This window comes from Oncorhynchus kisutch, linkage group LG6 (assembly GCF_002021735.2).
Source record: "Oncorhynchus kisutch isolate 150728-3 linkage group LG6, Okis_V2, whole genome shotgun sequence".
NCBI lineage: Eukaryota > Metazoa > Chordata > Actinopteri > Salmoniformes > Salmonidae > Oncorhynchus > Oncorhynchus kisutch.
The window spans coordinates 34,274,169-34,289,405 of record NC_034179.2 but is presented as its reverse complement, the minus strand read 5'-3'; the positions used below and the strand labels follow the sequence as shown (position 1 = coordinate 34,289,405).

At 40.5% G+C, this 15,237-nt stretch overlaps 1 long non-coding RNA gene across 2 annotated transcripts in view; it reads left to right on the top strand.

Moving 5' to 3' along the window:
* Positions 1–15,237, top strand: part of LOC109891808 (uncharacterized) — a 62,968-nt gene that overhangs the window by 42,264 nt on the left and 5,467 nt on the right. Inside the window, exons 3-4 of one of the 2 annotated variants that reach the window (XR_004210289.1) lie at positions 548–609; positions 12,132–15,237. This is a non-coding gene — a long non-coding RNA (uncharacterized LOC109891808). The remainder of the gene's footprint in view (positions 1–547; positions 610–12,131) is intronic. The other variant, XR_004210290.1, reaches the window with a different exon arrangement.

Genomic DNA, 15,237 nt, shown 5'->3' with positions numbered 1-15,237 from the left:
AATTGTTTTTTGTTTGACATTTTAAAGTGAAAAATCTGAGACTCAGCATCATCGTTAACCAAATTGCCTATTATACTACAGTAAAAAAAAACGCTACAGTAATTACTTTAGTACAGTATATACTACATATTTTTTTACTACATGATTTAAACTATAGTAAACTGTAAATACTACATTATACTACAGTCATGTCTGAAAAAACACCAAAGTGAATACTATAGTATTTATACCATATATATGGTATTTTTACCATAGTATGTTTTAATGTGTGTGTTCTCTATGTATCAACAGTAGCCCCAAACCCTCCCTCACCCTGCCTATCTGTGTACAGTAATTTCCCTGACCTGAGTGCATTTATGTGTCATAGGGGCTCAGACTTTTGTTTCTGTCCTTGATGACAAAGGGCCACATCAGTTGACTACAGGGAATCCAATATAGGGAGTATTAATGATCAAAACCATGAGTGTACTGCCCCGGCCTGGCCTGTATTTACCCCCCATGACCTCATGGTCTACTGACTGACTGTCTCTCTCTTTCTTTGTCACAGAAACTGTTTGTGATCATAACCTTCAGCAGGCACATAGTGGAGCAGATGGTGTCTCTGATTGGGTAAGTAACCTAGCCATTGAGTAATATTGGGCCTCCTCTGAAGAAATGGAAATGTGTGTGTCTGTGCGAAAGTGTGTTTGTGTGTGTATGTGTGCAGGCTTGCGTGCATGCTTGTGTCTGTGTGTCACGGGGGAGGCAGGGGGGCAATGAGAGGGGTAGTATCACACATGAATACATTCATTTGGAACATGACGGTTGAGAGAAGTTCAAGTGTGGCATTTTGAGGTCGTTCGTGCCCCTTTTAGGAAAACACGCTCTAATTTCGTTCTGACTGCGACGCAGGTCACTGACCAAAATGTTAGCATGAATTTAACAAGGGGATTTTTGGAAGATGCAGTGTTTCATGGAATACACTTTATTTTCCAAGTGTTTTGACAGACCCTTGAAGGGTGTGGTGATTAAACAGTAGAAAATGTATTTGTGCTGCTCTGGTAAGATTTATATTTTGTCCCCTCAATATCTTCCATAGTCTGGATGCTAACTGATGGCCATGCTCTAACATGGTGTGGATGGCTATGGGTATGAGTATGTATGTTAGACTGTTTCTCAGGTTAGGATGAACCGTCTCTGGCCTACGGTCTGGTTGAAATCTAGTTTAAAATCGTGATACAGTGTGTCACTGCTGTCTCTCTCGCTTTTCCATGGTGACCTTAGACTGACTGACTGTCTGTGCTCTGCTCTTCATTTGGTGTCATATGACACTCCAGTGGAAATGGGGTCGGTTGATATCGGCGTATAAAGACATTTCACACATGCCGTAATGAGTGGAGCAACAACTGTGTACTTTTTCCGTCTGTTGCCCACCACTGGCAGCTTGGTGTCACCCTCCCAGACTGATCTGATCTCAAGTTAGACGTCACTGTCACCAGCCCTGTGGTCTGGCCTTCCCAAGCCTCCTGCTAATAGAACCTTCACACCCACCCACCTACGCTGCCTGCCTCTCACACCAATACCCACTTCACATTACTGAGCCGAGATGTGCCGTGCCAAGTTATGCATCTACCATAAACGTGATGGAAGACAACTATGTACAAAAAAATGTATCAGAGCAAGCACAGTACGATTCGGGTCAGCACAATACTGTGAAAAGGTTATATAACCCTGCCCTGTATGGAGGGCTGCCTGCTGGGCACAGATAGGAGGAAGCAGGCTTAGGCCTTGGAGGGTTGGTGCCCTTGTCGAGGTGTCAGGACCAGGGTGTGTAGCAGGAAACTACCCTTGGTCTGTACACCTGCCAGTTGGGGGAGTGGCCCTTGCTGTGTATACCTAACATGGTGTTAAATTGGCACCTGAGACATCGCACGCATGCACACAGACACACACACACACACACACACACACACACACACACACACACACACACACACACACTGCTGTGCTGAAATCAGACTTTGAGATTGCATCAGCTCACATCCTTTATCAGCAGTTGTTTTTACTGCTCTTTTCTTTGTTTCATGAAGACATACACTTTAGTGCTGGTTTGAATGAAAATCTGTCTTTTTTTCTCCAATTTGTTGACAGATTAATCCCAAATTGAGGTTTTGAAAAACAGCAGAATTTGGTTAAAGTCGATTGGTCATTACAAGGGTTCATAGAGTTTTATCAGTCATGAGGGTTTTCAGCGTTTCTGTTTACATGCTTTTCAAATGAATTTATTTGAATATAGGCTATTCATTTAACTATCATATAAATCTTATGAACATTTTATAGCTGTCAGTGCGGTGTGTGTGTGTAATGATGGGTAGATAGAGTTGGTTTCAGGCCCTAGTCATTGATATACAGAGGTGAGTGAGCTATCAGAGGTGATTGGCAAGTTTTACTATGAGTCACAAACTCTCCTTTTTATAACCTGTTAACCGTCAACTTCCTTCCTGACTGAAGCCCATCCACCTTGACAATTGCCTGATAGTCAAGCTTTCTCACAGAAACTGTCATCCTGTGATGGCTCTGTGACATATCCACGTCACACACCTTCACTATTATTAACCCTTTACCAGACTGACCACACCTTCACTTTTAACCCTTAAGTATTAACTCTTTAATTACCAACCCATGCCCATTGCCACTTTCAGTTAATCCTTTAGGTGCTTGTCCACATCTTCAGTGTTAACCCATTCATTGTCTGTTTTTGCCTGTTTATTGTCGTGTTGACCAGTGTTACTTTTTCCTTTTTTTACCTTTTTTTATGCACAGCAAATTGGCCAGTATCATTTTATGTCGATTTTTCAGTGTAACATCTCTAGTGTTGATTCAGGAGTTAAATTAACTCTGTAGAACTCAGTGGTGTAAAATAACCCCGTGTTGGTGTTAATAACCAGTGCTGAATCAAAACCATGCCCATCATAATCATATTTCCCAGCATGCTCTGTTGCAGGTTGATTTTTAGAATGTTTGATTAATTCATCTTATGTTACTGAAATATAAGTAACGTAAATGTTTCTAAAATAATCCAATCTTTAACTTAGATTTATTTCACCCTTTACTGAAATGGTTGATCCAGTTTAGATGCTTTAGGTAGTCTCATATCTTAGTCTTCACAACCCTGGCAGTCATTCTGAATGCAGGTTGCGGGTGAATACAAATGCCAAATGTTGGATATCTCCACTCTGGCTGGATTCCAATAGGAATTACACATCACTTTGCAAGCCAACATACTGTGACTTGCAGGCCCAATGTGGCCTGTAAACCATTAGTTTCAGGCCACTGTTTTAGGCTAAAACTAGGCTCAAAATAAGTATTGTATTGTCATGAATAATACAATTTTAAGGTTCTCACTGGGTGAAGGCCACAACGATCATATCTCTGTCACTAACAAATACAGTCATGAGTGGTAACTCTACAATTCACTCGAATCCCAAGGCAACCTGGGAAATGCAAATAAGGCTTTACACTAAGCATTGTATTAATCCAATCCAATATGGAAGTGATAGATGGGAGGGAGGGGTTGAGAGGAGCTAAAGGGTGGGACTAATAACAACAAGATAACTTGTGTAAAATATACTGTGTTTGTAAAATGTATGTACCCCCTGGGGTGGCAGGGTAGCCTAGGGGTTAGAGCGTTGGACTAGCAGGCGAAAGGTTGCAGGTTCAAATCCCTTAGCTGACAAGGTACAAATCTGTCGTTCTGCCCCTGAACAGGCAGTTAACCCACTGTTCCTAGGCCGTCATTGAAAATAAGAATTTGTTCTTAACTGACTTGCCTATTTAAATTAAAAAATATATTTTTTTAATGTAGATTCAGAACTTTTGTGAAACAGCACAGTTAAAAACATATGGCAAATAGACAATATGGATGGTTTTCAGAAATAGATGGGAGGGGTTTAGGGTAGCGGTAGGATAGGAGTGAAAACAAACAAAAGATAACTATTGTAAAATAGATTGTATCCGTAAAATGTATATAGTATGTTTAAGTTGGAAGTAGAAGCCTAAGTGTTGTTGTTCATTAGTTTACTCCAATTAAGGGAAGGGGTGGTAGGGTTAGAGGAAAATAATAAAGAAAAAGAAAACAAAAAAATTATATTTATTGAACACAGGAAAGTGTGGGCCCGTACAGACACTGGAGCAGTGTTGCAGTTAACACTCAGTATTGATTTAACACAGGAAAGTGTGGGCCCGTACAGACACTGGAGCAGTGTTGCAGTTAACACTCAGTATTGATTTAACACAGGAAAGTGTGGGCCCGTACAGACACTGGAGCAGTGTTGCAGTTAACACTCAGTATTGATTTAACACAGGAAAGTGTGGGCCCGTACAGACACTGGAGCAGTGTTGCAGTTAACACTCAGTATTGATTTAACACAGGAAAGTGTGGGCCCGTACAGACACTGGAGCAGTGTTGCAGTTAACACTCAGTATTGATTTAACACAGGAAAGTGTGGGCCCGTACAGACACTGGAGCAGTGTTGCAGTTAACACTCAGTATTGATTTAACACAGGAAAGTGTGGGCCCGTACAGACACTGGAGCAGTGTTGCAGTTAACACTCAGTATTGATTTAACACAGGAAAGTGTGGGCCCGTACAGACACTGGAGCAGTGTTGCAGTTAACACTCAGTATTGATTTAACACAGGAAAGTGTGGGCCCGTACAGACACTGGAGCAGTGTTGCAGTTAACACTCAGTATTGATTTAACACAGGAAAGTGTGGGCCCGTACAGACACTGGAGCAGTGTTGCAGTTAACACTCAGTATTGATTTAACACAGGAAAGTGTGGGCCCGTACAGACACTGGAGCAGTGTTGCAGTTAACACTCAGTATTGATTTAACACAGGAAAGTGTGGGCCCGTACAGACACTGGAGCAGTGTTGCAGTTAACACTCAGTATTGATTTAACACAGGAAAGTGTGGGCCCGTACAGACACTGGAGCAGTGTTGCAGTTAACACTCAGTATTGATTTAACACAGGAAAGTGTGGGCCCGTACAGACACTGGAGCAGTGTTGCAGTTAACACTCAGTATTGATTTAACACAGGAAAGTGTGGGCCCGTACAGACACTGGAGCAGTGTTGCAGTTAACACTCAGTATTGGCTTTTTATATGTATTAAATACCATTCTTTCAGTCATACAGCTTAGGTTTTCACATGTCTGTTGGTTGCAGTCAGCAGTGCTGCTGTGCTGCTGTGGACTGTAGCAATGTGGTAGAAATAGTTGTTACAAACTCATATAACAGTGTTGTCTGTAGAACAATCCTAAAACATGTAAAACCATTTTGTAGATTTTAGTGATGTTTAGACACAGGAATAGAAGAGGGTACAGTGTTTTCAAAAAACTATTCGTACCCCTTGACTTATTCCACAATTTGTTGTGTTACTGCCTGAATTCAAAATTGCTTAAATAAAAAAAAAATCTCACCCATCTACACAAAATATCTCATAATGACACAGTGAAAACATGTTTTTATAAATATTTGCAAAATGATTGCAAATGAAATATCTCATATACAGAAATACCTCAATACCTCAATACCTACAGAAATACCTCATATACATAAGTATTCATACCCCTGAGTCAATACATGTTAGAGTCACCTTTGGCAGCGATTGCAACTGTGAGTCTTTCTTGGTAAGTCTCTAAGTAATTTGCACACCTGGAATGTACGACATTTACACATTATTCTTCTTATAATTCTTCAAGCTCTGTCAAGTGGGTTGTATATCATTGCTAGACAGCCATTTTCAAGTCTTGACATAGATTTTCAGGCCGATTTAAGCCACTCAGGAATATTCACGGTCTTCTTGGTAAGCAACTCAAGTGTTGATTTGGTCTTGTGTTTTAGGTTATTGTCCAGCGGAACGGGGAATTTGACTCGAGCCACTTTAGCTTTTCATTTTTATAAACTTTTAAACATTTCTAAAAACACAAGTCCACGTTGACATTCTAGAGTATTATATGTAGGCCAGTGACACAAAATCTCAATTTAATCCATTTTAAAATCAGGCTGTAACACAACATAATGTGGAAAAAGTCAAGGTCTGTGAATACCTTCTGAAGGCACTGTGTCTGCTGATATCTCTGCTTTCGCTATGGGTGTATCACAACAGTTTCTAACATTTATCTATGCACAGTTCATGAAAACAGACCCCCTGTGTCTCTTAGTAATTGATGAGGAAACGGCTCTTCCAGGCCCCAACGGTTTTCCTGTACAGCCAGTTATTATATAGTACAAGGGTCCTAACTTGACTGTTAACATTGTGACATGTTTTTTAACCTATAGTATTCATATTTTATAGTCTTCAGACAGATATACAGTTTCTGTCCATTTTTAACCCATTGTTTCTTTTTTACACAAACAAACAATAATGACTGTATTGCATCATTACAAATGCTGTGCTTACAAATCTTATTTTTAATTGTATTTATTTTTTACAGTATATGTTAGAGCTTTTAAGTGGGTTGAAATAACAGTTAACTGACTTCTAAAGTTTTATTAAATCAAATTGATCTAGTTTATAGATTTGAAATTCTCCTATTTTTTCATTGAACATTCTGAAATAAATCAAAGCCATATTTGTATTGGAAGTTTAACGATTTTATAGTTTAACGATTTATCCATATTTACTCTCTTGCTCACTGTTCCTCAGTTCCCTCGTCGTTTTATATTGTTTTTTTTCATCACCATTGTGTACAATTGAATTTCAAGAAGCTGACCACCATGTTTGCCTCAGAAGGAAAGAGGAGTGAAAGCATTAAGTCATGTAATTCCTTATTCGGTTATTGTGAATGAAGCGACCTTTGGACTTGTGGTGATTTCACTCTGACATGATATGAAGGTATTCATTTCCCTCTTCTTATTATTCAGTCAGGTTAGCCATTTATCGTAACTGCAAAGATACATATAGGTCAATGCCCTTTTAACCTCACATAGAGAAACATGAAGGAAAATTAAAGTACTGGCAAAGAGCTGTTAGAAGCAAATGTTTCAACACATGTTGTTGGACTATTCTCAACTTGTAAAGATGAATTTCTCTATTGCTCAGCCCATTGGCTGTTGTTCACATGTGAATGTATCAGAAAGATTTCATAAAAATATTTTTTGGCATTAAACAGCCTAATCTGTGTGGCTCAGACAGATAGTTTGGCCCAGGAGATTTGAGGATGTGCCCTTTTGATTTGAGTCCATCTGAACATCTGCTGAACAATAGGCCGGGGAAGGAACCTCTGGCACACAACTTAAAAATAACCATTATATACGCCGCAAATTCACCTCTCACATGTCATAGCATGACGTTTAATGAGAGATCACATCTCGCCAACAATATCTATTCCTATCGATCATTTGGGTCATTTTGAAAACATATACCTAAACAATATTCTAAATGATTAAAAACAGAAAAGTATATGTGGGTAAATTCTGTTTAGATTTCAAAATTGAAACACAATTGAAAGGAGATGTACTTGCTCCATACACCTGCAAGTAATGTATGTAGTAATACAACACATCTCAATGATTTTCTGATGGATTGTTAAACAATAATAGAAATGTTTGATATGATGTGATGGTCCTGATAAGACATGTAGCTACCCATATATTATATTTGATGACTTATGATGCCTCTTCGTCAAAAGAGAGTACTTTTCCTTTCATGGTTGTCATGTTTGATCAGAATGTGCCCCTCTCTTTTAATTTAGCTTCTGATTGAACTCTTCTGATTTAAGTGGTATTGGTGTGCCAGTAGGATGCACTCTTTCCTCTGGTCAAAAATAAATATCCCAATGCTCCAGGGCATTGATTGGGGACATTGCCCTGTGTAGGATGCCGACTTTCAGATGGGATGTTTAACGGGTATCCTGACCTTGTGTGGTCACTAAAGATCCCATTGCGCTTATTGTGAGAGTAGGGGTGTTAACCCCGGTGTCCTGGCAATTTTTTAATCTGTCCTTTATACCAGCATGGCCACCTAATCATCCCCAGCTTCCAATTGGCTCATTCATTCATCCACCCCCCCTGTAACTATTCTCCAGGTCGTTGCTGTAAATTAGAATGTTTTACCAACTTACTTGGTAAAATAAGGGTAAAATAAAACAAATCTATAAAACATTCTAATCATAAATAGGCGCTGGCATTATGGTTGCCAGCATTACACAACCATAAATACAGAAGCTTTCATCACATCCTATCCGTGTTTATTGTTGCCAAACCATTCATAAACAAATCACAGTGGATAGATCATGCTACTTCCTGTGTGAACTGATGTCCCACAGCTGCATGGCACACCAGACTCATCAGACCCCCCCCCCCCCCCCAAGTCTCAATGATGACTCTTGTGGTGTAATCAGGTAGCCAGCATGTTTTTTTTGTTACATTCCCCCTTTACTTCCCTCTCCTATCTCTGATAAGAGACCAGTCAGTGTGGTTGGGATTCCAGAGACCAATTGGAGGAAACACACACACATCATTGTAAGTTCCTTACTAGAACTGGGTAGATTTGTTGTTTTCCTGAGTTAAACATGGTAGATAAGCGTCAGTAATGAGAGCTCAGTGATTCCATATTCATTTCACCCCTAGCCCCAGCCTGAGGGATGGTTGATGTCTCTAGTAGGGATGTGTGTTTAGGATGTTTAGACTAGGGTGGTGGTGAGATGTTCAACACAACAGCCAGATCACATGTGGGAATGAAAAGGTTCTTGATGATTTTATTGTCGGGTTTCAGGTGCCGATTCAGTGTCTGGTGGACTACAGCGTGGCTGGTCTAGGCCAGGGATTTCTAAAAGGTTTGAGTCGTTGTGGCTACGTCCTCCTCCTCGGTGGGTTGAGAAAGCTTACGTGGTTCACCTTCACAGCAAAAATAAAACAACATTTGGGAACCATTGGTCCATGTTAGCTGTGCGTGTGTGTTTTGTAACACTTACACACTTACTGTAGCAATACTTTACTTACATTTGTGTTTATCTTGAAAGCAGCAGAGGAATTCCCTGGTTGATAATCATTCACCTTGATTGAAGCCCATCGAATTACCACGGTCAATCAGCCACCGTAACATGTAGTGTATTGTAATTCAGTAATCCTTCAGATTGGGTGTCAATGGAGGGGACTACTGGTGAGAGGTCCATTGATATGCTGGGGGTGCTGTGGTGAAAATCCAGGCTGACTGGGGTCTCCCTGTGAATGTCAGCGTGATGGAGAAGGGGGAACAGGGGTCCTCTCCATGAGAAAGCACTCATTTCCATGTGAGTCCATCGCTCAGTGTGGAGCACATTATCAGCACAATGCCCATGCAGATGGCCTTTCCTGCCAACTAACAATACACAGTAGGCTTAGCCCTGTGAGCCCTGCCCAGAGGGAGTGCTCGGAGGTTCCAGAGAGAGAAAGATGTGCCTGGGCTAATTGTGTTGGTATCAGTAACTGACCAGTTATAAAGATCTGACAGAGAATTATCCACATTTCCTCAGTAATTCAATCAGAATTTGACCAGATACTAAGTAATTGTTCCAAATGAAGGTGCATTTTAGGCCTAGGTGATGAGTTAAATGAATGGCTTTGAGTGGAACCCCTTTCTTGTTTATTCCAGGGTTAATAGATTACATCACGGAATGCACCTCACTGGTCCTATAAATATCCAGAGCCTCTTTAAGAAATATGAGCAAATTCTTCCTATTAATGCATTCTGCAGGGAGGGTGGGGGTTGTTTGAGGGTTTTGGATAGGGCTGGGTGGTGGGGGGAGGGCCGACAGGGCAGACCACAGGATTTTCCCCCTTACGTTGTTAGTTGTTAGTCACTGGCTACTGAGAATGAAGGCTGGGAAGGACGGGTCACCTAAGAAAGCCCTCACAAAGATGGCATTGATCAAGCCAATGGCCGGACAGGCCAGCTCTCTCTAGGAGAAACACAGGCAGATCCCTCATTTAGGAGGACATGAGAGAAGGAGTGAGGGATGGCAGGCCAGATTGGCGGTGACGGTTTTTATAACGGCGTCGTTAAGTTTAATGCAAGTCATAGCGGGGAGCCCGTTTTCTCATCTCCTCTCATTATGATTACGTGTCTTGGCTCTCCTCAAATGACAGATTTCTCTCAATCGGACCTCCGAAAATAATATGACTTATTAAGTGGAAGTTATTAGGTGATATTTTTTATTTATTTAATTTGTGTTTAACCTGCAAAGATCTTCGCGGCTAGAAAACCTCTATTGTGAGAGCGACATGGCTAGAGGTCAGTAGGAAATATGGTACAGGTGATACGTACAGTGTCTTAAGAAAGTTTTCAAACCCCTTGACTTACTCCAAATGTTGTTGTTACAATTGAAAATGTATTAAATATATATATTTCTTCTCACCCATCTGAGCACAATACCCCCTAATAAGTGAGATTGTTTTATTTTTAAATCCTTGCACATTTATTGTTAATTAGATACAGAAATATCTCATTTACATAAGTATTCACATCCATGAGTCAATACATGTTAGAATCACCTTTCGCGGTGATTACAGAGGTGAGCCTTTCTGGGGAAGTCTCTAAGAGCCTTGCAGACCTGACAATTCTTCAAGCTCTGTTAAGTTGGTTGTTGAGCATTTCTAGAAAGCCATTTTTAAGTATTGCCATAAATTTTTAAGCCAGTTTAATTTAAAAATTTTAACTAGGCCACTCGGAATGTCATCCTGGTAAGCAACTCCAGTGTGTTTGTCCTTATGGTTTAGGTCTCCCAGTGTCTGGTGGAAAGCAGACTGAACCAGGTTTGTGCTTAGCTCCATTCCATTCATTTTTTATCCTGAAAAACTCCCCAGTCCTTAATGATTACAAGCAACCCATAACATTATGCAGCCACCGCTATGCTTGAAAATATGGAGAGTGGTACTCCATAATGTTGTATTGGATTTGCTTCATTCTCTCCGGCAACGGAGTTAGGAAGGACGCCTGTATTTTTCTAGTGAATGGGTGTATTGATACACCATCCAACGTGTAATTAATAACTTCACCATGGTCAAATGGATATTCAATGTCTGCTTTTTTACATTTATTTTTAGCATGAGCTGGCACACATCCAGAGAAAACTAATGGCGAATGAACTGCATGCTATAAAATTAAATAAAGAGAGTCAAACACACACACTCTCTCTCTCTCTCTCTCTCTCTCTCTCTCTCTATATATAAAACTCCCAATAATTTAATGGGTAAAACACCGGGTAAAACACCATGTAGAGAAGCAATAGTGACAATGACAATAGTGAGGGGTGTGTACATAATTATTAGGTTGATTAAGTGAAACTGTTAATAAAAAACAATAGTGTCAGCATATTACATATATTAGGCTATTGTTATCATATGGAAACATAATTAGATATTGTACATAATATTAGCATCAACATACATTATTGTTGAATTTAATTTCACATTTAATAGTTTCCAATTTCATAACAATTTTGTTACATGTAATCTTTTGGTTCAACCATCATGCATAATAAGCTTCTTTTTTAAATTCAGTCTAACATTTTAAATTCAGGCTGTAACACAGCAAAATGTGCTAAAAGTCAAGAGATGGGGATACTTTCTGAAAGCACTGTGTAGCACATTGAGGGCCTCTGAAGGGCCACTAGTACATAGGGTTCTGTTCTCTGTGTTTATTTTATGGTACAGATGAATAAGAGTGGGGGAGATGGGGGTGAAGTAGGGGGTCAGATTAATACTCTGGGTCCGGTGTCGTGTGTCGGGCCCTTCGGTTTGGTGTGATCTCTTCGCACGACATGCTACTTCCTGCTATATTCATCCCTGATTCATTTGTTTTCGTCTCCTGTTCCCTGCTAGGCCTAGACAACCCACCCGGCCATCAAAACTTGGCTTCATATGTTCATGTTCAAGCTGTGGAGCTACTCATCTATTTATGAATCAGTTTGTTTTATTCTGTGATGATTTTAGCCTTGCTGATGAATTCAGCCACAAACAACAATTATGTTGTATGCCTTGATATAACAGCACAATTCCTGTCTGATCTTAGTCAGCATCATGAGAGTTTTGTATAATGTAGCATCAGACTGTGGTCTGTTATGATGCTCAAGTCTGTATGATGCTGACTTCAGCACTTCTCCCCAGAGCTTGAAGACCAGTCATCAAAGAACAGTCCAGTCCAACTCTGATCCTCCTGAGTCCTGAGTCACAGGCCTGCTTTTACGGCTCTGCCTGTCCGTTTATAAGAACACGAAGCAGGGCAGGGCACAGCTCCAACTAAGGCCACTCATTCAACATTAACACAAACAAAGCAATTGTAAAAATGCCCATTCAGAACAATGGCAGCCAAGCTAATGAGTCAAAGGATGTGTTTTAGTAGGGGGTTGTGTGTAAATAGGGGTTATTTATAAAAACGTACCGTAAAACTGTTTTACATTTACTACCTGTTCTTCCCAACGGGTAATTTCCCCATACAAAGCGCCTAGACTAAATAACAACTATTGGCTCTCTTATACATATTTAACACCTTGAGGCAGACATCGGTGTTCAATTTGATTAGATTAGATTTTTCTTATTTTTTTGACAAATGAATGGAAGAATCTGTTACTTGATTGTACTTGCATGTTATTTAGTAATTATTGATCATTCTTTGCATGTTTAGTCATTTTTCCCATTAGTCATCAACTAATGGTTTTAAATGTTTTATGTTTTGTTTATTTATATTGAGAATCTAAATGTAGTCACTGTTTTTCAATGTTTTCTGGTTTTGTTTGATTGACCATAAATACCTTTTCGCCTGAGGTAATAACAGTGGTTGTAAAGCACTTGTACTAGCAATAAAAAAAAGCTATTTTGTAGTGAAAATAGCTAAAACTGTATTGTTGTGGCGTTAGGAGGAAGTAGGTCTTAAACAGCACTTTCACTGGCTATCTGTATGTTAGACAGACACACATCCTGCCCAACGTGTATGCACAACCTAGCCCTAGCCTCAAACCTGAAGCTAACTATTACTGTGCACAAAATGTTGTCACTTGTTATTGTGTTATTTTTAGTGATGTAATGTAAGCACTACAGGGGAGGGAGGGGGGGGGGCACACACCCCCATCCACATCGATGGGGCTGCAGTTGAAAAGGTTGGGTCCCTCAAATCCTCAAAAAGTTCTACATCTGCACCTTTGAGAGCATCTTGACTGACTGCATCACTGCTTGGTATGGCAACAGCACCTCGATCGCATGGCCCTACAGAGGGAGGTGCGGACAGCCCAGTACTTCACTGGGGCCGAGCTCCCTGCCATCCAGAATTTGATTTGATATTAGGCGGTGTGAATGGAAAGGCTGGAAAATCGTTAAAGACTCCAGCCACCCAAGCCATTAGACTGCTCTCCCTGCTTCCTTATGGCAAGTGGTGCCGGTGTATCAAGTCTGACACCGACAGCCTCAATAATAGTTTATATCCCCAAGCCATTAGACTGATAAATAGCTAACATAATGGCTACACATGCACACACATATACACAATCATCATTTACTCTGCTGCTACTCTGTTTATCATATATCCTGATGCCTAGTCACCTTACCCGTACACATACATGTATCTACATCTATCACTCCAGTATCCCTGCACATTGTTAATGGTATTGGAACTGACTCTGTATAAAGCTTCTTACTTTCTTGTGTTCTTATTTTTATTTATTGTGTGTTTTTGTTCTACCTTGTGTTATTTTTAGTGCTACATTGAGTATGGTTACATGCACACAATAATGTGATAATTGTGGATAGTCAGATTAGTATAATAATTTGATTAAAACATTTACATGTTTTGCAAGAAGAGTTATTTCCCTAATAATCCTTTTTACATGGACACATATGAAATGAGGCTACTTCATGCCGCTCTGATAAATTCTGAAAATCGCCAATCAAAACAAACGTTCTACCACAGCGTCCATTTTGGGGAAGCGTATTTGATTCTGAGTTGGAACATAAAGGTTGTATGTGAAAACGACTTCTAAGACACGTACATTCAGTTGTTCCGAACTCACTTCACTCGCACTAAAGAGGGAGGCTTGGCTGCTGCACATGTCCAGATCAAATGTGTTTATTTTATTGACCTTTTATCAAGTACACCACTGGAATGTCGTTTAAGGTGTTTACATGTCCTAATCATTTTAAAGATTGGTCAGAAAAACAGGTGTTTTAATTGGTGTATGCTTACTTCGATTTTGACCTTCCACCGATTAAAATAACCATAGTAAGGTGTTTACATGCCCATTATATAATCTACCTACTGCAGTAATCAGTTTAATACCAAATTATTACTGTGCATGTACTAATTTATAATGATTACTGCATTGTTGCAGTCTGCAAGAAAGGCATTTCACTGTACTTGTGCATGTGACATTAATCTTGAAACCTAAAGTAGAACATACTTTACAGTATTTCACAGCGGAAGACTGTCTTGCTGCCTGTGGTTTTCTCCAGCTCCATAGTAACCTATGTGGTGACCTGTGTGTTGTCAAAGCAGACAATCAACAAGGTGAACATTATAGAAGCCGCACGTACAGTCACCCATTATTCACAGGATACTGTATAAGCCCCACATATTCAGCATTGTTCTGTCATAGATTTGTTACTTACATAATTGGTTTGCTGACAGTGATACTGAAATGGTGTGGTGAGTTTGCCACAATAAATAAAGCATTGGTGATCTCTAGGTTAGTAGTGTGGGCATCGATCAATGGGATAGGCCGGGCACCACAGGATGAAGAATGACTGGACTCTGGTTCTAGCTTCCTCCCAGATCCACTGCTCCCCTCCCGCTCTCCCCCCTTCCTCCTGGCCTCCCCTGGGTCCCAACACCTTATGTTGGGCAGCCTGGCCTGGCTAGTCCTGGCTGTCTCCATCCGCCTATGACACAGTCAACCCTTCCACTCCCCACACCCTGCGTCTGGAAAGGCCAGCAGCACAGTCACTGAGTGAGACAGACCTCTCACCTCATCACACCTCCTCAGCCACTCACAGGCTAAGACCCAGGGGATTGTTGGGGACTGTTTTATAGGACTACATGCATGGCAGGTGACAGGAATAACAGAGTGCTATATATAATTGGTGCTCTTTGTTTCTCGGCAGTGGGCCCCCCAGGGGGCAGGCAGTGTGTTTAGCTGACTGTCCCTCCCGGCAGACCCATGCTGATAAGTCATTTCCAAAAAAGAAATTATCTCATCCCTTCTTCCCTCCCTCCCTTCTTTCTTCT